The sequence below is a fragment of the Bidens hawaiensis genome, unplaced genomic scaffold (genome assembly GCF_021521415.1).
Source record: "Bidens hawaiensis isolate Kalapana, Puna unplaced genomic scaffold, B.hawaiensis_p1.1 tig00021509_1, whole genome shotgun sequence".
Classification (NCBI taxonomy): domain Eukaryota; kingdom Viridiplantae; phylum Streptophyta; class Magnoliopsida; order Asterales; family Asteraceae; genus Bidens; species Bidens hawaiensis.
The window spans coordinates 27586-55156 of record NW_027493343.1 but is presented as its reverse complement, the minus strand read 5'-3'; the positions used below and the strand labels follow the sequence as shown (position 1 = coordinate 55156).

General features: G+C 45.0%; 1 pseudogene; it reads left to right on the top strand.

Moving 5' to 3' along the window:
• The first annotated feature begins 830 nt into the window (after nt 1-830).
• Nucleotides 831-26984, top strand: LOC143563709 (clavaminate synthase-like protein At3g21360 pseudogene; annotated as a pseudogene).
• The last annotated feature ends 587 nt before the right edge of the window (nt 26985-27571 follow it).

The window sequence follows — 27571 nt, the reverse complement described above, 5'->3', positions numbered from 1 at the left end:
AAGCCCAAAATACTGAGGTCGTTGGTACCTTACAACCATTGTCGGAATCGGTTGGCGGTGCTTAAGTGGTGGTGGTTGGTTGGTGGTAAGTCAGTTGGTTGTGGTGGCGGTGTTCATGTTAAGTTTTCCAGCAAAAAAATGCGACTTTTCTGCCCAGACTTTTTTCCGGCGACCCACAAGTACCGACGTTAGGATTATGTTGTTCGCGGACCGTTGGGAACAGATATGTTAAAAGATGAAACCGTCAGCTGCCAATTTATTAGTTGTGACTGGCATCTTGTTGCTACTCTTGAAAGTGTTTTATGAATTGTGTTTGTCTTGTATGCTTAGTGTTGGCTAGTTTGTTGCTACTCTTGAAAGTGCTTTAACTTTTAAACACGCGTTTATTTTTAAGTTATCCAACTTTTGACGCGTTGTAAAAATGCCTAAAAAGTCATTTAAAAAAAATTGTTTAGAAGAATTGCGATTTTGTAACGAACGTGAACTATTTCAAGACCACGATTAGATATATAGTTGTTAACTAGTCATCTATCAAGTCATGCACATATTAACACATCTCTAAACATTACTATAGATCACTTATGTAACTTCAACTAGAGCAAATGTTTTTATATCAGTTTTATGTTGATACTTGATACCTTTTAGCTCACCAGCCTCCAAATGTAACAAATATTAATTCATCAATTCTTGGATTATCTACTTATTAGTTCCAAGTTATCATCGCATTCCTAGAATCTTTAACTTCTTATTAATATATATCTCTATATATACACACAAAACACTCATTCACTAGAGGCAAAAGATCAAAAGAAACTAAACACACAATCGAAATGGCCACCGAAAGATTCTTCCAAGAACTACGATTGCCTGAGCAAAAAACTTACAACGACGGAGGTCTCTTCCCGGTTGTATTATCCCCTAATTCTAGTGAAGAACCGAAACTATGTGCCTTCAAAGAAGCTATAAGATATCACAAGCCATGGTTGGAATCTCTACTCAAGAAAAATGGTGTCATACTTTTCCGAGGCTTTCCTGTTATCTCTCCTTCTGATTTCAACGACGTTGTGGAAGCTTTCGGCTTCCCAGAGTCACTATACGTGGGATGCCGAGCCTCTAGAACCAAAGTCATTGGTCGGGTTTACACTGCAAATGAATGCCCTCCAGAAATGCGGATTCCTTTCCATCATGAGATGACATATGTAAATTCTTTTTCGATTCTAGTATTTTTCTACTTAAAGAAATTGTAGCTGGTTATGTTAATGTATGTAGAACTAGTTAAGTCGTGGGAGCGCCTGAAGAGGTAGGTCCCAGCAGAGCCCAGTTGGACCCGCAAGACTCACCTTGAAGAGGGACGTTTGCGCAAGGACCAACTGGTTCCGCAGGACCCACCATGCTCAGAGATGAAGACCTTACGCGCAGTACGCCAGCTGTTCACGCAGGGAAAGCCTCCCAATGGTGAAGTACCCCGCCTGTCCCCGCAGCTGCGGATACAAGCCATCAGGGAAGGCTACCCGCACTAATAGCAAGGCTACAAGCACAAGGCACTAAATAATTCAGTGTCACCTGAAGGAATGAGCAAGGCGGGAATACTCCCGCCCAAATGAGCCAGTCCGTATGCTTCTGGAAGATCTTTTGTACTATACCTGCCAAGGTATGGACAAAATAGACAAGATATGACCAAAGCAGCCCATGAACCAATCACAGGGTGACAGCTCACCGACAAACAGTACGAGGAGCATGCTCTAGTACTGTTTGTCACTATTAGCCGCTGCCTACTCACCAACCCTTGTCGTGGCACGCACATAGCCTGCAGTTGGTGGAAAAGGAATAGTACACAGCCGGCCTGGTCACTATCAGCCGCTGCCTACCCACCAACCAGCATGGCACGTGCGTAGCCCGTAGTTGGTAGAACAGGAATATTATACAGCTGGCTGTACCTGCTTGGAAACCTACCTTCGGCTATAAATACTCCAACACCTTGGAACGGTAGGATCATCTGGTATTTTACCTTCACTAGCTATTTCTCTCAATATACACTTATATTCAGAGCAATCTAGTCTGATTCTCACGCCGGAGGGTGGTCACAAGGAGGAACCCCCCCTTCTCAGTGACGAGCTCACGGTGTCTGTTTTGCAGGTCATCTGAAGAACATCCTTCTTTGCCGGACCTAACCCTCGTGGGAAACATTACTTAACCCCCAGATTATCCGTAATCTGCCCGGGGTCAATTAGTGTTTCTTCATTGGCGCCATCCGTGCATAAAAGCTAGAACTAATTCAGTTTTTTCAAAACTTCTGAAAATATGGTTAACGTTACTCCGGTCCCAAGGCCAGTAAGTGACCAAGAAACCCCGATAACCACAACCCCAGCTACTGGGGGGAACACCGGCGGTTACACAAATTTTACGAACACTACCCCGGTTACCCAAGCCGGGGCAAGTGCAGTAAACAATATTTCACTGGGGTTCAATGATGCCCAGTTGGAGAAACAGACGAGGCTCCCTCGCCAAACACTCGATCAAGTTAAGGCGTGGGCCGAAGCACGTCAAAAGGAATTCCAAGCTGAGTTGGATGAACGCTTGCGTTCACTCCAACAGGCTGACGAGTTCGGGAGCACTCGACAACAGCTCAACATGAACAGTGAGTGCGAGTATTCGGACGATGGTCGGGAGGAATCCGACACTGACGCAAACCCTCGCCATAGGGCGAAAGGGAAGCGTAAAGAAACGGACTTCCAACGAAGGAATTTCGGAGAAACCTTCAAACCAAGGAACGCGGGGGGAAACCCACGCGACTTCTCCAAAACCTTTAGACCAACTGCTGCAAATGCGGGAACATCCAAGTTTGCAAGGGACATTGCGGAAGCAATCGCCCCGAGAAGTGCCAAACAGATGTCCAACATCGGCACTTATGATGGTCTATCCGACCCAGACGATCACTTGAACAGATTCATAGCGGGGGCAACCGTCAGTAACTGGACGGAACCCACGTGGTGTTATATGTTCCAGATGACGCTGGTTGGAGCGGCCAGGGCGTGGTTTGATCGTTTACCGGTCCACCACATCTATGATTGGGCGGACTTTCAACACAAGTTCAGCCGACACTTCAGTCAACAGAGGAAATATACTGAAGAGCAGTGGACGATCCTCAACTGCGTGAGAGAGGAAGATGAATCTTTACTAGACTTCATCACTCGCTTCAACTCCAAAAAGCTGAGTCTGGGCAGCATAAGTGAAGATCTTGTTCGCGCCGCTTTCATCCAGGGCGCCGAATACCCAGAGCTTATCCGCACGTTGACGGGTAAGGACGGCATGCCATCCACATGGGATGCCATCATGACGGCGGCCAAGCGCTTTGCCGAGACGGAGAAGCAACTGGGTAGGGATCTTCCCCAGAGTACACATCTCTACACGCAGAGGACCAGAGAAAACAATGTTCGGATCGCCCGGCAGAACAAGAAAAGGAAGCTAGGTATTTGGCAGTCAAGGGTAAACTTTGACACCTCATCCAGCTCTCGCCCTCTTGTTGGCGGAAGGGATAACACGCACCCTTCAAGACGAAAACACCGGTGGACGCCACTCACCAAAAGCGTCACGGAGATATTTGCCACCGAAAAACTCCCATGGCCAAAAGCTCCAATGATCCGACAAAGACCTAATGCGGATCAGAGCAAATTCTGTGACTTCCACGGGACAAAGGGTCACAGTACAGAGGAGTGTACATCCTTGAAGGATATTGTTGAAACATTCGTCAAGGATGGAAGACTTGCACACCTTGTGGCATCAATCAAGAATGGAGGAAGGAATGATAACCGGTATAAAGGCAATGGACGAAAGCCCGTTGACATCAGCATCCACATGGTTCATGGCAACATCAGAGGAAGAAAAAGACGAACGACAGAACCATGCGAATGGAAGGAAGCTGAGGTGCGCTTCCCGCGAGTGCCAGGACGACCCAGCAAGGAAGGCCCCATCGTCATCAAAAGCCAGCTGGGGCATTACATAACTTCCCGCACTCTTGCTGACAACGACGCCTCGTCAACGGTTATGTACAGGCAGTTCTTCGACAAGCTAGACGACGAAGACAAAGAACGCCTGGAAACGGTTTACGCCTCAATGGAAGGGTTCGACGACAGCACAATTACCCCCCTGGGTATCCTATTTTTCCCCGTCATTCTCAAAGACGGGAAATACTCCCGCACAGAAGACGTGGACTTCGTCGTAATGAGGAAGCCACATCACACATACGACATTCTCTTCGGGAGAGACGGGATGGCAAGATTCAACGCTGTGGTATCTTCTGTCCACGGCATGATGGGATGGCCAACTGCTGAGGGTGTAGCGATGATCACCGGTATCCCCCAGGTATGCATCGCATCCGTCTCATCTAAACCCAAACCAAAGATGGCTAAACCAACCATTACCGAACAAGAAAAATGGGCCCTCAATGGCAGATACCCTGACCAGGCTGTTACAATTGGCCCAACAATCGATGATCCTACGCGCACCTTACTCAAACGCTTATTACAAAGAAACGCTGACATCTTCGCGTGGACACCAACTGACATGACTGGTGTACCTCGAAGTAAAGCAGAGCATAAGCTCAAGTGTGACCCGGCTTTTACGCCAGTCATACAAAAGCGCAGAGTAATGGGGGCGGAACAGGCTAACGCGTGTAGAACCCAAGTCAAGGAACTCCTTGACGCGGGCATCGTACGCGTTAGTAGATATAAAACATGGGTTGCAAATCCCGTTATGGTACCGAAGGCTAACAAACAATGGCGCATGTGTATAGATTTCAAAGATTTAAACAAAGCATACTCCAAAGATTGTTACCCGAAATTGACCTCAAAGTGGATTCATTAGCACCGTTTCGTCTTAAATGCTTCCTTGACGCGTATAAGGGGTACCATCAAATCCACATGGCTGTTGATGATCAAGACAAAACCGCATTTCGGACGCCCGATGGCACATTTTGTTATCAAATGATGCCATTCAGACTTAAGAATGCAGGGTCCACATACCAACGCCTGATGGACAAAGAGTTTCATGCCCAAATTGGGAGAAACTTGGAAGTCTACATGGATGATTTGGTCATCAAAAGCCCTGAGCCAGAAGCGATGTTGAAAGACATCGAAGAAACTTTCAACACGCTCAGAAAGATAAACATGAAGCTCAACCCGAGCAAGTGTTCCTTTGGGATGGAAGAAGGGAAGTTCTTGGGAGTCATTGTTACTAAAGATGGCTTTAGAGCGAACCCTGAAAAGGTCGAAGCCATTATCAAAATGGAATCACCTACTACCATCAAGCAAGCTCAGACACTGAATTGACGCCTAGTCGCACTTAACCGCTTTTTGTCAAACCATGCGGATAGGTCGTTCCCATTCGTGTCAACATTGAGAAACTGTTTAAAGAAAACGCACTTCCGCTGGACACCAGAAGCGGAAGCAGCTTTTCAGGAAATTCGGTCACGCTTGATCGAACTCCCAACGCTCACAGCACCAAAAGCGGGGGAGGAATTAATCATATACCTTTCTGCCACAGATAGAGCGACCGGGGCAGTCCTGCTAGTAGAGCGGAAAGGTATCCAGATGCCTATTTACTATGTTAGCCATGTCCTAACAGACGTAGAAACCCGGTACTCCACCCTGGAAAAATTAGTCTTAGCACTTGTACAAGCTTCACGCAGATTAAGACGATATTTCCAGGGTCACCCAATCACCATTCTCACCAACTTCAAACTCGCAAACGTTCTAGGCAAACCCGAATTATCGGGACGTCTAGCCAAATGGGCAATTGAGTTGGGGGAATATGCGATAAAGTACAAGCCAAGACCAGCTATGAAAGGCCAGGTCTTGGCCGACTTTATTGCAGAAGTCCCCGCTTCGCGGGAGAAAGAGTGCCAGGAGGAGGCTCAACCCTCCCCAGCACAGGACATCAATGATGTCTGGCGACTCTACACTGATGGAGCAGCCAGCAACGAGGGTTCAGGCGCAGGGTTGAAATTAACCAACCCAGCAGGCCAAGAATACACTTACGCTATTCGACTGGATTTTCCAAGTACGAATAACGAAGCCGAGTATGAAGCATTCTTGGCAGGGCTGAGAATTGCGCGTAAAATGGGAGTGAAAAACTTGGAAGCCCACGTGGATTCCATGTTAGTAGCCAACCAAATAAACGGAACGTACACGGCCGTGAACGACACAATGGCCCTGTACGTCGCACAAGCAAAAACCCTTATGCGCGATTTTAATGATTGTAAAGTCATACACGTCAAGCGTAGCGAAAACAAATCTGCGGATGCGTTAAGCAAGCTTGCATCATTAGCCTTCACCCATTTGGGAAAGGACATCCGCATTGAACTCCTTGAAGCACCATCGGTCCCGCACAAGGAAATTTGTGTCATCCAAACCGGTACAGAAACGTGGATGACACCAATAATAAATTACCTTGCAGCGGGTATACTACCAGAGTCAAAAACACAGGCAAGAAAAATACGTTGTAAAGCATTAAACTATCAACTCATTGATGACATCCTTTACAGACGTAACTTTCTTGGCCCACTCTTAAGATGCGTGGACAACCAAGATGCTGACTACCTCCTAAGGGAAGTACACGAAGGCATCTGTGGAGTACACGCAGGTCCACGCGCTGTTGTAGCTAAGCTAAACAACGCGGGATACTTTTGGCCAAAGATGCATACGGATGCGATGGCATACATCAGAAAGTGTAGGTCTTGCCAGCTCTACGCACCCAACACGCATCGCCCGAAGAATGAACTTGTTCCAGTCACCTCTTCATGGCCATTTCAGAAGTGGGCCATCGATGTGACAGGCCCATTTCCTACGGCAGCAGGAAACGTTCAGTTCCTAGTGGTAGCCATCGACTACTTCACCAAGTGGATAGAAGCAAAACCCTTAGCCCAAACAACCGCAAAACATATTAAAAAATTTATTTGGGAATTTATTATTTGTCGTTTTGGACTTCCACAGACTTTGGTGAGTGATAACGGCACCAACTTTGCTGACAAGAAGCTACAAAAGTGGCTAGAAGAACTTCAAATCACCCACACCTTTACCTCAGTGGCACACCCGCAAGGTAACGGTGAGGTGGAAAGAGCAAATAAAAGCATCGTCGAAGGCATAAAGAAAAGACTCCTGGAACACAGATCCGGCTGGGTAGACGAAGTTCCACACGTAAACAGAACGCTGAAAAAGGCCAGTACGGGAGAAACCCCGTTCAGCCTCACTTATGGCACTGAAGCCATGGTCCCAGTCGAAATTGGTTTGCCCTCACCAAGGGTCTTGATTCAGCCAGAAGACAATGATGCGGAAAGACGGTTAGACCTTATGCTAACCGAGGAACGCAGAGACTTAGCCGCAGCGCGTGAAGAAAACTACAAGCGACAAATGCAAAAGTACTACAACACGCGGGTAAAACTCTGCAACTTCAATGTAGGAGACTACATATTGCGTAACAACGAGGCTTCAAACCAAGAGCGCCCAGGAAAACTGGCACCGGTCTGGGAAGGACCATACATTATCAAAGAAGTTTTGGGAAAAGGCGCATACCGGCTCGAAAGGCTCGATGGCACTCCTATCCCAAGAACATGGAACGGAGCTCAATTACGCAAATGTTACATGTAGATCAATTCCAAATTTGTAAAGAAAAGGCCTAGAGCCACTTCTAATGGAAATGATTTTCCTTTCACATTGTGTTGATAGCCTTACCTTTATACTTATGAACTTCCCACGCTGATATGCCGGTATTCACCGCATAAATATGGGAAGAAGTAAGTCATTGCGTGTGGAAGGCGGCAAAACCCGCATAAACACAAAACGGTAAAAATTTCTAAGGAAAACCTTCACGCAGGTCAGCTATAGGTGAAGTTTGGTCATCCCAATAAATGAAAGTGACGGTCCTACCCGCACAATCATGATAAAGGAAACTGTAGGTTCCCAGCCGGATCTACACGAGATATCGCGTTCTACGTAGGTGCGGAATCCCTACGTAAGACGTTACGAGTATAGAAAACAATACGAGCTAACACACGATACGATAACCAAACACACGTTGTATTCCAACCGTAAACACGTGATGCTATGATCACTGATACAAAACTCTCTGACTCGAATACACGAATAATCTAAACTGAATTAACTTGATGTCGAATAAGCCGTAAACAAATAGCTTATATAGACATGACAACTTCGCCTGGCATGTTCAGGCAAAGTTGTCCCTAACTTCGCTTGTCTAACAAGTTCGCCCATATAAGCGAACTTGTTAGCAACTTCGCTTACATACAAAACTCAAATCTAACTAACACGATTACAGACACTCGACACTGAACTACTGACATCATGCACCAACAGACTCCCCCTTGGCAGTAGCTTCATCTCTTTAGCTTCAAACACGTGTCTAGTAATCTTCAATCTTCTATCTTCAAGCATTCACTCCTTCTCGAACACAAACCGAGACAACTCTTTGATATTTCCTCGCTTCGTCTTTCCAAGCAGGAATATAAAATATCTTCTTATCATTCAACACCTGCAAATCAGCTTGCGATAAGTTTACCAAGTGCATCGGATCGTAAACTCTTAGCACCTCTTGTTCATCCTCGTCTTCCATCACTGCCTCAGCTGTCTCACAATCTACAAACCACCACTTCAGGTCTTTAAGCACATCCTTGGGCATTAGCTTCATCGGTACTTCTTTCAAACACCGGATCGGTTTATACTTCATAATCATCCAAGGCTTTCCATCAGCTCTCAAACCTCTATCCTTGTCTTCAACAAGTTTTCCCTTTTGTGGTTTCAACAGCTCAAATTTCTTCTCTTTTATACTCTCTTTCCACACAATCTTCCCAATGACTCTAGCCATATTATCGTCACTTCTGTTTATCAATCCCAATCTGGCTAAGTCTTTCACTTCACATTCTGGCAGTGTATTCAACGATCTCAACATCCTTCTAAAGTACTGAACACCGTCATACCTTTTAATCACGAAGAGCCTCAACTGCTCATCATATATCCAGCAAATAATCCCTTTCTTCGCTTCAGCATAGCCTTTAATGTTGTAACTCTTCTTAAACATTGTGGGGACCGCCGGTTTCTTCGTTTTGACGAACCACTGAGCATAGCCTTCTTTCCATCTAGGCTGCTCTTCCCATTCAGTCTCATCATTCCCAATCTGTTAACTCATATCTATCTTCTCAACATCTGGTATCTCATGCTCCACATTCTCTTCTACTATCTCTCCCTCTTCAATCTCATTATCAATCACTATCTGTTCACCAATCTTCTCTATCTCATCCCTCGGTAGTACATCATCATCACCAACCAAACCATCATCCATCTCATCTACGTCCACTACCACCACATCATCACCACCAGGTGCAGTTGTCGACTCCCCCTGAGTTGTGGAAGTTCCAAGAGCTTGACCAGTTCTTGGCAACTCACCACATGCATCTTTTGATGAATTGGGATCATCGTCTCTATCATTTCGTCTCTTTGTCCTCAACTCATCGCCTTTACAGCTCGTCTCCCCCTGAGATGCCAAGAACTCCTTGAAAACATCTATGATTTTTCCATGTTGTACCAGCAGGGACGACTGCATCTGATTCTCTGCAACTAGGCGCTGAATAGCCTGGGTCTGGATAAGATTAATCCTTGACTGCTCTGCCACGACCCGTTCAAGTGCTGCTATTCGTTCAGAGTCTGATAGGGTTGCATCGAAATCGAACCTCATATGTGATATATCTTGAGTGTACTGAGGAGGGATTTCCGATGTCACCGGGACCTCAGAAGTAGAAATAGACGTAACCGCAGGTGGTATCGTCACCGATAGCCCTGCAGTGGCCACAACAGTCGACTCTATAAATTGTGCCACGACCTCCGATGGAGTAACAGTCGGAGGCGGCAATGAAACGATCTCAGGAGTCGAAAGTTAGAAAGTAGTGGGTGGGATGCCAAATGATGAGGTAGCCACCACGGGAACAACCGTAGCGCTTGGCCTTGTAACATGTAGTGATGAGGGAACCATTGTCATACCGGATAGTGATGGTGGAGTGAAACGTACCACCCTAGAGCTCTCACCGGCTCCCGATCCTGCACCTATCCGTTCCCTTCTTGACCTCCGGATCAACTGTTGTACCTCTTCTTCATAATCTGACTCGCTGTCATCAACAGTTCTCTTTCTCTTCCCATGTAGTCTTTCTCGAGTGACCATAATCCTTCTCGCCTCTGCCACTTCATCATCAGAATCAGAACCAGCCACCGTAGCAGCTGTCCTAGTAACATTCACAGTCGACACTTGGGCTACCGAGACCTGTACGTTCTCCTCTGGATCCACCCAATCCATATCAAAGAAGCCTTGACCACCAAATTCTGCATCAAGGTCCACGTTCTCCTCCGGTGACACAACAGGAGCAGCAGGTATAGCTTGAGATGCTCCTGCCTGTTGTGGTGCCGGGTCCCTAAACTCGTCCCCACGAGCAGGCACATACCCCGGGTTGATCAAGTACCCAAAGAGTGGAGTATGCCGAGGACGGAGCTCAGGTTTGCTCCTCGCACTGGAGGATCTACATTGCGCGAAGATCCGTTTGTTCACACTCTCTACATATCGGATCGCACGGCGCTGAGGAAGCGTTGGAGCAACATGATTCAAGATCATTTGTAGGAATCTTGGATACATGATGAATCGCTCACGGGCCATCGCTCTTCTTTGACGATCAATCTCATAAAAGACCATCTGACTAAAGCTGAATCGCTTGTTGTAAGTCAGAGCAGTCATCGCTGACTGCATGGTCGCGCCCATGCCATCAGTGCCCGCCTTTCACCCTGACATGCATACAATCATGACATGCATGAGAAAGCGCCACTGGTCAAGTAAGAAACCCTTCCTTCTCTGCGTATCTCCTAAGGGACCAGAGTATCCCATTCTCAAAAACGCTCCATCACGGAAAGGAGCTACAAACTCTGTTGAGTCATCCCTTGTCTCATTCCCAAATCGTAAAGCCGCCCGGATTTGTTCAGAAGAGAACTGAACAATCTGATTGTTGACTGTTGCGCGCATCACCGGGGGCTCGACTCTACAGTCGTATTCCACGGTCTGCCAAAAATCCTCAATATTGGGCAAGGATATTGGCAGAGTTGTTGTAATCGCGTGGAATATCCGAGAGCGTAACAGAAATGTGATGATTTCGCGGAAATCATCAACTCCGCTCGCCTCCGGGTCTAATGTAATGTACATGTTATGACCCGGGAAGAACTGCCTCTGGTTATCACCTCCGTCATCACCGCCTGCACCACCTGCTCCAGCAACAGCAGCCATATCTGCAACAAACAGGTTAAGTCAGATAAACGTTAAAGCGAATCACAAGTTCGCCTGTTACCAAGAGCGAAGTTGTGATCTATTCTATACAGGCGAAGTTAAAGGTGGGGCGAAGTTGGGAAACAACTTCGCTTCAACTTGAACTTCGTCTGATAACTGTTAAGTAAAATGGTCCAGGCGAAGTTAATGATAACTTTGCCTAATCACAACATCGCCTCATAAACTGTTTCATCTATAATCAGGCGAAGTTAAACCTCAGGCGAAGTTACGGATAACTTCGCCTAAACTGTAACTTCGCCGAATTCGAATCGGCAACAGATAGGGTATTCGAACGACGTGTATATGATGATTTTGGAGATCGAGGACTCCGAAATACATGATTTTATGAAGTTTTAGACGTTCAAGTAGTTTACTATCACGTAATAACAAGTTTGAAATCGGGTGTTTAAGGTTCGAAAGAACGAGGTCGTGAATCGGGTCGAAACGACCGATGATTAACCTCAAAAGACATTGATAATATGATAATCGAACCCTACACACCTTGAATTTGATTTGAATCGAAGTAAGGTTAAACACAGAAGATCGAGAATAAATGATCGATAAGTTCGCTTAGGTTGACAGAGAGTAAGTTCGCTGGTTTTTGGAAAATAATAAATCGTTTGACCTTAAAACCTCTTTATATAGGGTCAAAGTTAGTACAGGCGAAGTTATCGATAACTTCGCCTATTCCAGGCGAAGTTATGAACAAGTTCGCCGGTATTTACAAAACAAACCCCTATACTTTTAACAATTTTCAATAAAGTTTTAAAAACATCCTTTAAAGCGTTAAATGATACGATCAAGACCAAGTAACCAGGTATAAAATCAAACAATTACAAAAGTAACAAAAATTTTAAAAATTAAAGTACACGGGATCAAATTTCAGTCTCGACAGGGACTACCATGTTTTAGAAAAGATCCGAACAGGAATCATACTAATTACGTGACTGTCACACAGATCCGTGTTCAGCTGTATTATGACATAAAGAAACAGGTTGTAAGCAGGTAATATACTTAAAATGGTTTTCATCGTTTATGTGATACGAGTTAGGTTCAATTAAGCTCAAAACTTAAGTGGGCAACAACTCAGAGATTATGATGCCTCCTATCTATTCTCAAGGCGTATTTGGCTTTCCCCAAGTCACCCCGAATTGACATCGACTCGCAGTGTCTGATTAAGTAACAATTACTCTTCGATCTTAGACTCTGCTTCCCGTTCACCTTCTTGCGTCTTGATTGATAATCATTAACATTATGAACTCTAGAATACATTTTTTTTATATAATCAAATATATACACAATTTCAAGTAGAAAATAACTGCAAGTCCCGAATCTGGATCACTGCAGCGTCTTGACACGCTATCTTCACGGGAATCAGAACACTCACGGGCTCGTGTATGACTGGGTAAACGCTTTTCTGCCTATCATTCGGAAAGATATGTATGAAGACATGCACAACTCTTAAGGAGTTTCCACATAAAATCGAGTAGATTTAGTTAGTATCACTTCTACTTTTACGCACCATAAAAAGCTACCATGACATACAATGACTGTTCTAAAGTCTTTTAGGCCTAATAACTTCACTAGTTAAGCACACAGAATCAGTATATCTATCACTTTCCAAGGTTGGATCAATTTTCTGTTAAACATAGTAAAGATACTTCTTACGAAGTAGTAGACTTGAAAAATAATTTCATCTCCCGGAAAGAAAAAAAATTTAACTTCAATCGCCCCGAACAAATCTAAGTCTTCAGGTAAACGGCTATCCCGAAGATCCAATGGATCAGCTGGACCGACCACATACTAGTATGTGTTCTTCTAACTAAGTATGATCGATTAATTTTCAGCGAAAGAATGAAAACACATCATAAACCGCCCCGGTCACTTTCAGTCATCTGGTTAATGGCTATCCTCATATTCTACAAGTAGAAATGAGGACCAAACATATCCGAAGACATGTCCTTCAAACTGAGGCAACCGACATAATTCGAAGCGATAGTGACGTTTTTTTTTTTTTTTTAATTCAAACACAAACATATGACATGGTTACTCGGGATTGATCATCCCATTCAGCTCAACAAGGTTTTGAAATCTAGTTTTGTCAAACGCTTTCGTGAACAAGTCAGCGAAATTATCTAACGTGTCAACCTTTTCGAGCTCAATCAGTTTCTTCTCAGCACAATCCCGTATAAAATGATGACGTATGTCAATGTGTTTAGTTTTACTGTGCTTTACGGGATTGTTAGTTACTGAGATAGCAGCAGTGTTATCAATGCAAATAGGAGTAAGTGAGAAATTCATACCATAATCTCGCAACTGTTGTTGAATCCAAAGAACCTGGGAGCAGCAGTTGGATGCTGCCATGTATTCTGCTTCACAGGTTGAAATTGCGACTGAGGTCTGCTTCTTGCATTGCCACGACACTGGTCTGCCACCAAGAAACTGACATCCACCAGTTGTAGACTTCCGACTCTGATTGCACCCTCCATAATTAGAATCTGTGTAAGCGACTAGCTCCAAGTCTCCTCCTCTCGAGTACCACAACCCCAGCTTCGGCTTGCCTTTGAGATACCACAGTATCCTCTTCGCACCCTTCAAATGAGATTCTTTTGGGTTTGCCTGAAAGCGTGCATAAAGACAAGCAACAAACATTATATCAGGCCTAGAAGCAGTTAAGTACATTAAAGAACCTATAATAGCCCGATATTGGGTTGGGTCCACGTCTGCATCGTTGTCTGAATCAGCACCCAATTTGTGATTGACGCAGACTGGAGTATCATATGGAGTGCTGTCCTCCATCTTGAAGCGTTTGAGAACATCATGGACATACTTCGTCTGAAGAATGAACATCCCGTCTTTCTTCTGATCAACCTGCAATCCTAAAAAGAAGGTTAGTTCACCCATAGCACTCATTTCAAATCTCTTCTTCATGACGGCCTCAAACTCCTGACACATGGCGACCTTTGATGCAGCAAAGATAATGTCGTCCACGTAGACTTGCACCAGCAGAAAGTCGCTACCCTTTCTCTTGAAGAACAATGTGCTATCAATTTTACCTCTTTCAAACTCATTCTCAAGCAAGTAATCTGATAAGGTTGAATACCAGGCACGAGGTGCCTGATGTAGTCCATACAGCGCTTTACTTAGCTTGTACACGTGATCGGGAAAGTCAGGGTCAGGAAAACCCGGAGGTTGTTCAACATACACAACCTCATCGACTTTACCGTTTAGGAACGCACTCTTCACATCCAACTGAAAGACCTTCATCTCCTTATGAGCAGCAAATGCCAAAAACAAACGAATGGCTTCCGATCTTGCCACAGGAGCAAACACCTCATTGTAATCAATCCCCTCTTGTTGATTAAAGCCTTTAACAACCAGCCTCGCCTTGTTCCTGATAACAATCCCTTTCTCATCTCTCTTACATTTGAAGACCCATTTCGTGCCTATCGCATGCACATTCCTTGGTTTTGCAACCAAGTTCCACACTTCCATTTTCTTAAACTGAGCTAACTCTTCTTGCATGGCTTCGACCCACGAGCTGTCCTTAAGAGCCATTTGATAGTTCTTTGGTTCAATCTGGCTGATGAAGCAGGTGTACAAGCATTCGTTGATAATGCCTGATTCTTTAATGCTTGTGTAAACACAGGTGTGCTCATTCAAGCTTTGTCTTGTTTGTACACCGGCGGACAGATCACCTATCACGTTCTCCAAAGGATGATCTTTGTGAATTCTCGTTGTCGGAACCGAACTGACATTCAGATTATCTTCCAAGTTCGAAGATAGCTCATCAATGGGTGATTGATGTTGAGAGTGAAACGGATTGATGAATTCCTCTTCAGTAGAGGAAGCAGGGGTATTGACAGCATTTGACGAGGAAGGCTGACATTCATCATACTGTGGTCGTTTCACCAAAGTGTCTTCCTCGTCGCATATCATCTTCGTAGCAATTCTTTCCTCAACTTCTGCAAAAATCCAAATAAGGCATGTTAAAATATTTAAAGAGTCTATCATAGTCGAAAACCCCAGCCGGTCCCGTGCTTGGTTTTGGTGATTTGTAACTTGTGATATCAGTGTTACACACCACCTCAACCTTGCTGTTCGATGTATTAAAGACCCGTCTGTTGGGAGTCCCAACAACGTATTCGACTAAGATTCCTTCGTCGGCTACTTCACCAAATTTAGAATTGGTCTTTAATATCGAACATGGGGACCCGAATGGTTCAAGACCACTCAAGCTGGGCTTTCTCCCATGCATAAGTTCATAACAGGTTTTATTTAATCTTTTAACAGTTAACACTCTATTAAGGATATAACAGGCTGTTGCAACAGCTTCAGCCCAGAACACCACGGGAAGTTTCGAATCAGCCAGCATGGTTCTGGCTCCTTCAATTAAGGTTCTGTTCTTCCTTTCAACCACTCCATTTTGTTGCGGTGTATACGGTGCGCTGTATTGGTGTTCTATCCCCTTCTGTAAGCAGAAGATCTCCATCTCGTAGTTCTTGAACTCAGTTCCATTGTCACTCCTGATGAATTTAACCCGTTTCCCCATGATATTTTCAATCTTGGTAATCAAGTTCTTTACCATCTGCACTGTTTCATCCTTTGACTTCAGGAAATATACCCAGGAATATCGTGAGAAATCATCAGTGATCACCAAGCAGTAAGATGTTCCTCCTAGACTTTTTACATTCACGGGACCGAAGAGATCCATGTGAAGTAATTCTAGGGTACTGACAATTGAATTGACCTTCTTAGTGAGATGGGATTTCTTGTGTTGCTTTCCCTTTTTGCATGATAAGCATTTGTCTTCAAAGTTGAAATTCTTCAAGGGAACACCCAGCACAAGCCCATTTTTGACAAGGTAGTTCATTTTCCGAAGATGAATGTGCCACATTCTCCTATGCCACAACTCGGACTCCGATTCAGTTGCTTTTGACAGAAGACACGATTCTTCTGTGGCCATCTCAGTCGACCTCATATCCATGATATACGTATTCTTCACTCTTGGAGCCTTCATAACAATCCAATCCTCTGGTATCTTAAAACCAGGATACAACACAATCGCTTCATTCTTTGTAAAATGTACGGTGTAGTCTTTGTCACAAATCTGCGAAACACTCAGCAGATTGTGCTTCAGTTCTTCAACAAAATTTACTTTCTCCAAAGTCATCTTTCCATTCGACACCGTCCCTATTCCTGTAATCCTTCCACCGCTCTCTCCTGCGAAACTCACTCTTCCTCCTTGAACAGGTTTCAAGTCGTGTAACAATTTCTTGTTACCCGTCATGTGCCGGGAACAGCCGCTATCCACAACCCATTGATTGTTGGCAGCCCTGTTCAACTGTTCCTGCACGATTAAAGCAGATGATTAAAATCTGGGGACCCAAGACCGATTGGTCTTGGGTCGATACATTTCGTACCTTGGCTGTCCAAAGTTAGTATCATAATAATTTCTGTGAGTCCTAACAGGATACCTTCTTGTGGATTGACTATGAGGCCATCCAAACCTTCGTGAATTAAAAGAATTATTACTTAAGGTTTGGTTGTTAGCAGTGTAAAACTGAGATCTATTTCTTTGAAAACCTGGATTAGTCCATTTTCTGAAATTTGATGGGTTTTCATTTTTACCATTATATTGATTAACGTTAGTTCTTTTCTCAGATTTTGAAGTCCTCACACCTCTGAATTTCTGCTTCAGAGGGCAATCAGCAACAAGGTGTCCTAATTGATTACATCTAAAACAACTCATGTGTTCAACTTTCTTATCAAAAGTTGTCTTAGATGTTGAGGCTGTATTACTGCCCGTTTGTCTCACATATGGTGGGACATACGGGTTTAGTGGAGACTTCTTTTCAGGTGTTTTATTTTTCTCTCCACTTTTTGGTAACACTTCCTCTTGTTTTGTCTCACTCGACTCAGAAGACTTGTCTGAGTTAGATGAGACAGGACTCGGAGCAGAAATCTTAACACTTGCAACAGGCTTACTAACTTCTGGTTCTTTAACTGGAACTGTCTGACCATAGTCAACATCAACAGATTTCTGATTACTAGGATCATAAGTGTAATTATGATTGAAAGGTGGTGGAACTTCATGATAACCAATTCCTCCCCTTTTTGGGGAACCTTGATCACTAACGAGGTGATCAAGTATAGCGGAGGAATTTCTGAATTGCTCCAGTTTCCTGTTAAGTTCCACCACTTTTACCTGGTGATCAGCTATCTGTTTTTCCCTTTCAGCTATTAGTTTGGTTTTCTCTTCTAGAACCTCATAGCTAAGATCAATCACTTGAATTTTTTCAGCAAGCTTTGCTTTAAGACTTTTAATATCTTTCTCACTAGCTTTAATTTTTACTTTGTAACTATTTTCTCTAGCTTTAGTGAAATGATGATCTTCTTTTAAAGTTTTAAATTGCGCATCCAAACTAACAAACTGATCAGTTATAGTTGTCAGTTGTTCAGACAGATGTTCACACTTAGTACAAGGGAGTTCGGTACTTACCTCGGAGAGCTGGTCTGCCACATCTGCCATGTAAGCTTTATTTTTGCCAGTTCCCTTCTCACTATCTGCAGTTTCGATGTTTGCCAAATTGGCCTGTTCAAATACTTCTTCAACATGCAGATTCCAGTTGTACTCCTCATTCTGTCTGGAAATCATGGCTCTATAGTCATTACCACTACCACTCTGCTGTGTAGATCTGTTTTGACTGCGTTCTTCACGTTCATTTTTGCACTCTTTTGCAAAGTGGCCATTCTGCTGACAGTTGTAACAGCGTACCTTCGACTTATCAAACCCTGGCCTCTCTCCGACAAACTTCCCGCCAGTCTTCTTCATGAACCTCTTCACCCTTCTGACAATCATAGCCATCTGCCACTGCAGATCCATCTTCTCCAGATCATCAGCATCGATCTGATCATAGTCTTCATCCAAAATTGCAGGATCAACAATCTTACCCTGAATGTAGTTCTCATACGAAGCAATAAAAGATACATAGAGAGCAAACTGCTGTTCAGCAGATTTAACACTCATGGGCATCTTCGAGTAGTTGTTGTTTGACACACTTGGGGAAAAACTACTCTTGGTCGCTTGAGGTTGAGAAGCATTTGATCCTCCAGCTACAAAGCACACATCACCGTTCATGTTGAGAGATACATGTCCTTCGTGTGTTGAGTTAGCGCTTGACTCTCCCTTAGAGTAATAAGCAAGTGATTCAGTTTTCGAACTTGATCCTGAGTTAACCTTTGCACCCTACATACCCGGATCTTGAACCTGATCGGTAGGTGTCTCCTTTCGTACCATGTTCAGTTCAAACGTTCTTAGCTTGTTAACTGCTGTCTCCAGGTCAAAGTCAGCAAAGTCTTTGTCTTCTCTCATCAACACAGTATACATCTCCCATTTCGGTGGGAGAGAATCAAGAAGCTTTTCAACAATCTCATCTTCTTTGTAAGCAATTGAATAGTTGCTGAGTTCAGTCATCAGATGATAATATCTAGTGATGATATCATCAAGTGATTCATTCTTCAGATACTTGAAGACCGAGAATTGGGTTTTTAGAAGTTTAATTTTCGAGGCACGAATTCCCACATTGCCCTCAAACCGGTTCTCAAGTGCTTCCCAAAGCTCTCTAGCAGTTTTATACTTTCGGAAGGTGTGAAGTATCTCTTGTGGAAGAGCCATTGTAATTGCTGCATGAGCTTTGCTTTCGGCCTCATACATTTTCTTCTCCTCTTCTTCCATCTCTTTGTATTTCTTGATCTGATCACGACCCTCATACTCAGCAGTAGGTGGAATGTAACCATCTTGTATGCACACCCACATCTTAGCATCTTGGTACTTGACATATTGTTCAAAACGATCTTTCCACGCTACATAATCAGTTTTCTTAAGCATCTTAGGTGCCTTTGTAGCCGAACCCGCTTCTACTTCCATCTTTACCAGTTCGGTAATGTTTATCGAAGACATCTTTCTCAAAACTCAAAGAAATCCGAAAATCAAAAATTTTATTTTCAAACAACACTGTAGGCGAAGTTGTGGATAACTTCGCTTGAATTTGTAACTTCGCTCACTTTCTTAAATTCGCCGAATTGGCGAAGTTGAGAATAACTTCGCTTAAGTTGAGCGAACTTGGGAGGTAGGCGAAGTTGTGGGTAACTTCGCTTGAGGTAAGCGAACTTGAAGAGGTAGGCGAAGTTGTGGATAACTTCGCTTAACCTTATATCTTCGCCGAAACCCTACTATCAGTGACGGCAACTTCGCCTGATGAACACGAACTTTCTGCAGATTAGATTTCTGGGTTTTTCGAGGTTTGTGAAGGTGTTATGGGTTGTTTATGATTGTAGGAGGTGAGTATAGCATAAAAACTCAGAAAACTCGTCCCGCGAATAGTCGAACGGAACGATTTCTATACCCGCGTGATAATCCCGAACCACACAATCGAGCAAAAGCTCTGATACCAATTGGGGGGCATCATCACCAACCAAACCATCATCCATCTCCTCTACGTCCACTACCACCACATCATCACCACCAGCTGCAGTTGTCGACTCCCCCTGAGTTGTGGAAGTTCCAAGAGCTTGACCAGTTCTTGGCAACTCACCACCTGCATCTTTCGATGCATTGGGATCATCGTCTCAATCATTTCGTCTCTTTGTCCTCAACTCATCGCCTTTACAGCTCGTCTCCCCCTGAGATGCCAAGAACTCCTTGAAAGCATCTATGATTTTTCCATGTTGTACCAGCAGGGACGACTGCATCTGATTCTCTGCAACTAGGCGCTGAATAGCCTGGGTCTGGATAAGATTAATCCTTGACTGCTCTGATACCAATTGTAGGTTCCCAGCCGGATCTACACGAGATATGGCGTTCTACGTAGGTGCGGAATCCCTACGTAAGACGTTACGAGTATAGAAAACAATACGAGCTAACACACGATACGATAACCAAACACACGTTGTATTCCAACCGTAAACACGTGATGCTATGATCACTGATACAAAACTCTCTGACTCAAATACACGAATAATCTAAACTGAATTAACTTGATGTCGAATAAGCCGTAAACAAATAGCTTATATAGACACGACAACTTCGCCTGGCATGTTCAGGCGAAGTTGTCCCTAACTTCGCTTGTCTAACAAGTTCGCCCATATAAGCGAACTTGTTAGCAACTTCGCTTACATACAAAACTCAAATCTAACTAACACGATTACAGACACTCGACACTGAACTACTGACATCATGTACCAACAGAAACTGAACATTGACCTATTGGCAACCGCGCGTCGAAAGGTTAACTTATTCAAAACACTTAGAAAATTTCAAAGGAAAAGATGAGGAAAACTTCCACACAGGTCAGATATAGGTAAAGTTTAGCCATCCTACTAAGTGAAAGTGACGGTCTTATCCGCATAATCACGAAAGAGGAAGCAAAACTTTAACTTATTATCTGCCACGTTGAAAAGTTAACTTATCTAAGTACTCAAGAAATTGCTAAGTTAAAACAAAATATGCGCGAAATAAACAAGGCAAGGCATTAACAAATAATTTTTATTCCATCAACATTCAAACATTACAAGAATTGCTGGGTACATACCCGCATACAAGATTAGAAGTCTACAAACATAAAAATCTACTCTAATGGTGGAAAGGGATCTAAAGTATCAAGCTTCAGGACCACTCCCACTTGGACCCGCACCATCAGTAGAGTGTGGCGGTTCAAGGAAAGCTTTGAGGATAGCTAGCCCATCATCAGCAGCAGCAATCTCGTTTACCTTTTCCACCACCGGATGCGGGAAGGCGGCATACTGATTCACTGCTTGGTCATACGCAGCTTCAGTATCCACATTGTAAAGAGGGAAGTTGGAAGGCGGAATGCCTTGTTCAACAAACCCTAGACCAAGCAGGAAGCCAGCCTTTTCCCCATCCTCATGAGAAGCGTTGAGGGCTGCGCTCATCGCATCGTCATATGATCTGTTCGTGAACACCCGATGCACAACCTAAAAAACAGAAGTATATCAAAAACTCTTCAAAGTGTAAGGAAAAGCGTAAAGAAATTGTGAAACTGCGCATACATGCGACAACGCTTCTCGAAGAAGCCATTCCTTGGTAACCAGAGCCTCCTGGAGGGCAGCTTGAGCTTCATTACGGGCGTGTTTGGCTTCGTTCTTCGTAAGGTTGGCAAGCAACACATCTTTGGCTGCAGCCTCTTCGACGCCCTTTAGCTTACGCTCAGTGTGGTCAAGCACCCCCCCTCTGGTCCAAGATCTCTTGGAGCTTCTTGGCATCTTCCATGGCCAAGGCATCATGAGCCTGCTGGAGCCTCTCTAATTTGGCTTTAAGTTCCTCATTCTCGATGCGTAGAGGCTCAGCAGCAGCTTCAGCCTTGGTGGCCCTCTCGGTTGCGTTCCGTGCAGTTTCCTTAGCCAACCGAAGCTGTTCATTAACAGCTTGGGCGGGCTTGGAACGGGCCTCGAGACGAGCCTGAACGTCAACCTCAAGGGCCTTGAAGGCCTTCTCCTTTTCCGCAGCAACGGCGGCAAGCTTCGCATTCTCCTCCCGGATAGTCCGCGCCTGAGCCACTTCAAGGCTACGCGCCGTCTTTAACTTGTCATTTTCACAACAAAGTAGCTCGACGCGCGGCTGCATCCGGGCGAGGAGAATTCGGAGCTCGTTGGACAGCCTACCTTCCTGGTAGCTGGCCATGGCCTCCCCCAGCGCACCGCTTGGGGCGGCGTGACGCGCCCATTCGACGCAATCCTCAGAAGTACGGAGGGTCGTTCCCCGGCGGATCTTCCACCGAGGAGCGTACACCTCGTTGGAATCACGAACTGCAATAAAACAAAAAACAGTTAAGAGAGAAATGATGAAAGGGATATAGGCCAAAATAACCCTACGCACCTGTAGAGTCGACAACTGGCCGATAGCCACCAAACCCATCACCTGAACCTAAGGGATATCCATCCAAAAGGTCAAGGAGACGGGAAGGAGGCAGGGATTGGCTAGACGCCCCAACCCCAAACGTACCTGAAGGACTGGTCGTAGTCGCAGGCGCCGGAGGAGGCAAGGTGGAGGCTGCCGCGGTGGAAACCAACGGAGGTGAACTCACCGGAGGTGAACTCACAACCGTGGCCGCGGCTGCAGAAGAACCCGCAAGAGAAATCACCGCCGGCTTAGTGATGGATTCTGTGAAAATGGCACTGACAGCCGGCGGGGATAAGGTTACAGCTGGAACAGTTGGCTCAACGGGATGAGCAACTGAACCAGTACTGCAAGCAGGCGTAGCCGCCTGGGTCATCGCCTCGGGTAGGTTGACCAAACCTACCTTCATGGGTCCAGAGCTGCTCCCTCCCGCTCCACTTTGGAATGCCGTAGCATCCACGCCTGCACGAAGACAAGATATATAAGTATAATAGCGGAAAGATATGAAGTTAAAGTTATGAACACTTACGGGTCTTTTTGAGCCTGAAGGTGCGAACAGGCGGGGACGAACCCGATGGAGCCGGCCTCTTCGTACCGGTTACCGTCGTCGTCCTGGGCTGCTCGGAGGTGACAGCCGTTTCAACCTCCGGAGCAGTGGTCTCAACACCACCTGGGTTCCCCGCCGCCTCTTCACTCTCGGTCTCTGACTCAGACCGGTTCACCTGGTCGGCGGTGGAGGCTACCTTCGCCTTGCCCTTCCCGCCAGCAGCCTTCTTCTTCCGCGCAAGAAAAGGACCATCTGTGGATTCCTCATCAGAAGATGACAAGATTAGAGGAATTCTGGCAGAGGTTTCAGCATTCAGAGGGCGAGGGTTAAATAGTCTTTTACCTGGCCGCGTGGCGCTTAGTATTTCGTGGCCTGGCGGGTAGGCCTCCACAAACCGATCCGCAGTCTGCGCAAGGATGGGCAACTCGTTCTCGTCAAGAGCGCGAGTACCCAACAGAGCGGGACCGTCAGCTTCCCGCGGATGCAGGAGGGACTGCAAGTCATTTCCCTCTGAAATAAAAAGAAAAACAGTTAGAAAAAACCTTAAATCAACAAAGAAGACGGAGCATACCGTAAGGGATAAAGTTCAAACCGTATTCAAGTACGATGGGAATCTGTGGTGCACCCGCCTCAGCATCCTTCCACACCCTACTCATACCGAGCATCACCATCCCGGACTCCGGAAAGCGGTAAACCAGAGTCTGGATCCGGGAAATCTTGGAGAACCATTCCGCCTCCTGGTAGTTGGAGGCGTGAAGGCTGGGGAGAGCTCTCCCGTTCTTAAATGTCATCGCTATAGGAACGACACGGGCAGAGATGTAAAAGAACTCCCGCTTCCAAGACCGAAGACTGCGCTCGGTAGCGCAGATCTTCAAACCCTTGATCCGGGTGACCAGGGTGTACCAGCCTTGGATGCACCTCCAGGAGTAGAAGGTCATCAGGCGGTCGACGTGGAGATCCACGCCAAGAATGAGGCACACCCACTCAAAATGGCGGATCTTGGCGATCGCCATTGGGTGTACATCCGTCAGGTGCACACCGTGTCTATCCAGAACACGGTATAAAAACTTCGTCAATGGGAACCTAAGATTCCCATAGACGAAGAAGGCGGCATATACCCCTATTTTGCCCTTGGGGGCATCGTACACCGTCTGGTGTGGCTCCGGAAACTCAGGCTCGAACGGCTCGAGCATGAACTTCCGGACGATGTACCGATAGAGCTCGATGGGAAGAGCACACTGGCATTCACCAGCAGTGCTCTTATCGTCCTTATCGGACGTAGACATCGGGTTCTCGACATACAAGTCAGACTCCTCGACGATAGCTTCTGGATCATGAGTAGACATGTTTTGGAGGTAAAGAACGATTTCAGAAAGAATATTCGCCGGAAATCGCTTAGAAGGAGAAGATAGAAGTGAAAGTGTGGATTACAAAGGACCCTCTCCCCCTTTATATACTCATCGCAATGAATGCGATGAATTTAATGCGGAGGAGAGAGAAAAGAGCTGGTGCAATGAAACTATGACACGTGGAGAAAGCAAGCTGGCAACAGCTGTTGACGGGACGCGCGCCGTAAAATCCGCACCCACGCGCCCAAAAAATTGGGCCCACGCGCCTGAAAAAGCGTCTGGAATGACCATGTACTGTCACGTCGCCATAACTCCCTGCACGTCCTGAAACTGTCAGAAGAAACCGTCGGACGACGTTTCAACAGTTTGGACTGTTCTTATCCTTTCACCAACTCTTCGAATTTCAAAAAGATTCAAAAAGATTCAAAAGTAAGCGGGACTATACCCTTTACCTTGGCAACCAACTAACTATAAGACAGGTGCGAGTACAGCGTTAAGGCAAAACCCTTCACATACTTAGCACCTGCAGGGAATTGAAGCCAGGAATACCTTGGAAGTAAAGTAACTATAAGACGAGTGCGGGTACAGTGTCAAGGCGAAACCCTTCACATACCTAGCACTCCGCAGGGAATTGAAACCAAGAAGGATCTGGGCCATGCTTGCGGAAACGGGAATAACATCCCCGCATAGCGGGAACGTCGAGAACTAGATTGTTTGAAGCTCCAAGATTGAATTGGTTGTTTTAACATAATTGATCACTATGTTCAAAACTACCAGAACCTCATGGAGAATCTACACAAGTGGAACTCAACGCTCCTGACTTGCGAGGAGCTACAGACCTACCCGCATCATACCCAAAGATCAAGCAGAAAAGTCGGGAATTTCTGCACATGACATTAGGAAAACCGCGGGAAGAATCCCCACGGAAAACCTTAAAACTTAAAACCCTTTTCAAAACCCTTTGCTTAAGTCCAAAAGTTCACCTCACTTATTTACAATTCATGAGAAGAACATTGGACTGGGGGGACTTGAAGAGGTAGGTCCCAGCAGAGCCCAGTTGGACCCGCAAGACACACCTTGAAGAAGGACGTTTGCGCAAGGACCAACTGGTTCCGCAGGACCCACCATGCTCGGAGATGAAGATCTTACGCGCAGTACGCCAGCTGTTCACGCAGGGAAAGCCTCCCAATGGTGAAGTACCCCGCCTGTCCCCGCAACTGCGGATACAAGCCATCAGGGAAGGCTACCCGCACTAATAGCAAGGCTACACGCACAAGGCACTAAATAATTCAGTGTCACCTGAAGGAATGAGCAAGGCGGGAATACTCCCGCCCAAATGAGCCAGTCCGTATGCTTCTGGAAGATCTTTTGTACTATACCTGCCAAGGTATGGACAAAATAGACAAGATCTGACCAAAGCAGCCCATGAACCAATCACAGGGTGACAGCTCACCGACAAACAGTACGAGGAGCATGCTCTAGTACTGTTTGTCACTATTAGCCGCTGCCTACTCACCAGCCCTTGTCGTGGCACGCACATAGCCTGCAGTTGGTGGAAAAGGAATAGTACACAGCCGGCCTGGTCACTATCAGCCGCTGCCTACCCACCAACCAGCATGGCACGTGCGTAGCCCGTAGTTGGTAGAACAGGAATATTATACAGCTGGCTGTACCTGCTTGGAAACCTACCTTCGGCTATAAATACTCCAACACCTTGGAACGGTAGGATCATCTGGTATTTTACCTTCACTAGCTATTTCTCTCAATATACACTTATATTCAGAGCAATCTAGTCTGATTCTCACGCCGGATGGTGGTCACAAGGAGGAACCCCCCCTTCTCAGTGACGAGCTCACGGTGTCTGTTTTGCAGGTCATCTGAAGAACATCCTTCTTTGCCGGACCTAACCCTCGTGGGAAACATTACTTAACCCCCAGATTATCCGTAATCTGCCCGGGGTCAATTAGTGTTTCTTCAGCGGCTTTGAGGAATGCACACAAAAAGTGAAGTGACAAGGAGTGACTTTCAGTTTAACTTTTTTGCGGAAGTGAAAGTCACTCCTACGTGACTTCACTTTTTGCTTCTCAAGCCTCGTGTTTTGACATACCTAGTTCTACATTTAATTAAAAAAATCCGCCTAAAAATCAAGATGTTAAAAAAATATTCTCAAATTCATTGTTGTTAATAGGTTCCGGATTGTCCATCCAAGTTATTCTTCTTTTGCGAAGAAGAACCCAAAAGTGGGGGAGAAACTCCGATAGTTTTGAGTCATATAATATATGAAAAGATGAAAGAAAGGCATCCGGATTTCGTGTCACAACTCGAGGAGCATGGACTGACTTATATAATGATAATGAGTGACGACGAACATCCATCGTCTTTCACTGGCAGTAGTTGGAAGTCTGCATACATGACCGACGACAAGAGAGTTGCTCAAGAAAGAGCGGCAAAGTTGGGAACAAAGTTGGAATGGATGGAGAATGGTGTAAAAACCATAACCGGTCCACTGCCAGCTATCAGACTCGACAAGGAAAGAGAACGCAAAACTTGGTTCGATAATTTGGTTGGTCCTGTTAACGGGGAAGGTAAAATTTATGATGATAATACGTTTATTGAGCTTGGAAATGGTGAAGTTGTGCCTGATGAGGCCATGAGAGACTGCTTGAGAATCTTGGAAAAAGAATGTGTTATAATACCTTGGAAGAAAGGTGATGTTATGCTTGTTAATAATATGATGGTCCTTCATAGCAGGCTTCCGCTATTGAAGCCACCTCGTTGCATCCTTGCATCCCTTTGCAAGTGATGCGAGATCAAAATCTTTGCATCCTTTGTACGAAGAGTGAAAATACGAAAGATAAATATAAAAAGTTATTAAAGAAAATAATATATATTATAGGATCCTTGTAAACATTACATGAGAGTGCTTTGTATAGTGGCTTTGCCAAATTTTCAAAATTGCCAAGTGTAAACTAAAATATTGGAATAAATGCGAAAATTAATACGATAAAAGATTAAAAATATACAAGATTGTGGAAAATCGTCAATCATGAAGTCATAGTCTTTTGATGGAATTTGGGTACGACAACTATGACAAATTGTCTTTAGCTGGCTCGACAAGACCTTTTAGTCTACTACTTATAAGCCATAAAACTCGCTCATAGCCTCAAGTTATGCTTCTTTTATGAGTTTTTTCTTCCATGTTTTATTCGTTATTGAGAATTATCAATTCGGTTGCATTTGAATTCTAAGTTCGAACACAACATAACCGATTGTTTGATTCAAGCCTGAAACTTACTATGCCAAGCCTTAATAATCAAGTTACAACCATGTTTATGTTAACTGTTTTTTAACTAGTCATGATATAAAATACTTGTATCATTGGTACTTTGT